The sequence below is a fragment of the Triticum dicoccoides genome, chromosome 1B, assembly GCF_002162155.2.
Source record: "Triticum dicoccoides isolate Atlit2015 ecotype Zavitan chromosome 1B, WEW_v2.0, whole genome shotgun sequence".
Taxonomy (NCBI): Eukaryota; Viridiplantae; Streptophyta; class Magnoliopsida; order Poales; family Poaceae; genus Triticum; species Triticum dicoccoides.
The window spans coordinates 210674299-210676100 of record NC_041381.1 but is presented as its reverse complement, the minus strand read 5'-3'; positions in this window follow the sequence as shown (position 1 = coordinate 210676100).

Here is a 1802-nt window from a genome sequence, read left to right as displayed (position 1 = left end):
GAGAAGGGAAAGGCTCCCCAAGAGGATCCTGATCTGCTTCCCCCGAAGAAGCGGCTTGCCCTCTGGTGTCCGGGCAAGGGCACTCGCTAGGAAGTGTTAAGACCCTGGTGTGAGCGGCCGCCACCAAGGTTCCCCCTTCCCTTGTACGTGCACATTGGCGGCTCTGAAGGAGTTGATGCCGAGCGTCACGAGCGGCACCGCCGCCGACGCCGGCGGGTTACGAAGGTGTGCGTCTTCCCCCCTGGAGTCCACGCCGAGGGCTCGTGCCGAGAGTTCGTGCTTCACGCCGCCACGCCTCCTAAGTCTTGGATTCGTCTCCCCTCTTTCTTCGCCTCCGTCGTCCGGCAAGGGGAACCCCTGGGGCTCTGGCTGCAGCACGCCGGCTGCGGCACCCTCGCGACCGGGGCAGAGGTCGCGGTCTTGCACCGGGCGAGGTCTTCATGACTCGAGGCTGGGGCGAGGTCGCCCGGGTCTGCAGGACGAGGGGCACCCTCACGATCCATCTGGAGTACGACGGTGCTTCGGTGATGTCCTTCAAGGTCTTCGATGCGGAGGGTCGTCGGCTGGAGTGCTGCCCCGGGAGAGGTGGTCGGGACCCTGCTGCGGCGAGACAGAGGCCGGCCGTCTGCTCCCTTGGCCGCTCCTCAGGCGACGGAGGCGCCGGAGGATCCAGTGACTCCGTCGAGCTCTTCGTGACGCCAGAGACGAGCGACGACACCTACGAGCCCCCGAGCCTGCGCCGTTCCCGGAGCAGGGCGGGCTCGTCAGGTCGTCGCCGCCCCTGATCTGGATGGGGTTGGCGTCGGTGCTGGGCGGCCCACTGTTGATGATGGCGTCTGCCACGATGCCCCCTGTAGTTAGGACTCCTTAGGATTCGCGCCTTTTGTCCCTGTGAGGGGCCAAGAATATACCCCACGGGGGCTTGTAAGATGTTTGTAGCTCCGTCTGTCAATATGATCCTTATTATGGAGTGGTGCGAGATGCTTATTCTGTTTTAGCTTAGTTCCCTCCTTTCAGACCTCGCGAGGGCTTGATGCTCTGCGCCGACAGGTCCAAGTCCCAAGGCGGCCTCAGCCGTCGCTGGTATGCCAGGTCGCGATGCCGTGGTCAAGGCCAGGAGGTGAGCGGCCCGAGGTCCGGTAAGAGCCCCTGAGTCGCGATGCTCAGGGGGTCCCCCTTAGCACTCAAGCAGCCATCATTCGGTGAGAAAGGAGAGCGACGTTGCTAACACGGGATTGCATTGAGTGCGGGGATGGTGCTGCGATAACTAGTGTGTCCGGAGGGTGACTTATCTCGAGGGTCATAAAAATGCTTCCTGGTGCGGTGCTAGCCTTGGCCGTCGCGAGGTTGCTTGGCGATGCTCCTTGGATGGACCCTGCAAGCTCATCACAGAAGGAACGAGGGTTTGTTGCAACAATCGTCAGTTAGCCGTTAGTTGCTCTGGGGGAGCGTGAAAGGCTTGGCGAGGTGTATCTGGGCACCCGTGAGCCAGCGCAGGACTCACAGGGCCCTACCTCAAGGCGGGTTGCACCTGGCTCTGGGCCTTATCTTGGGGTGTGGTCCTGCAAATTTGGCCAGATGGCGGTGCTCTATGTCTTCGGGTCCCGGCTCTCGGGCTGGTCTCAGCTGTCGCTGGCATGCCAGGTCGCGATGCCATGGACAAGACCAGAGGGTGAGGGCCGGAGAGCCGGTAGGAGCCCTGAGTCGCGATGCTCAGGCACCCCCCCTTTAACGCGCAAGCTGGGTTAGATGACGAAACTCTACATCCTCGGGTCCCGGCTCTCGGGCTGGTCTCTGCCGTC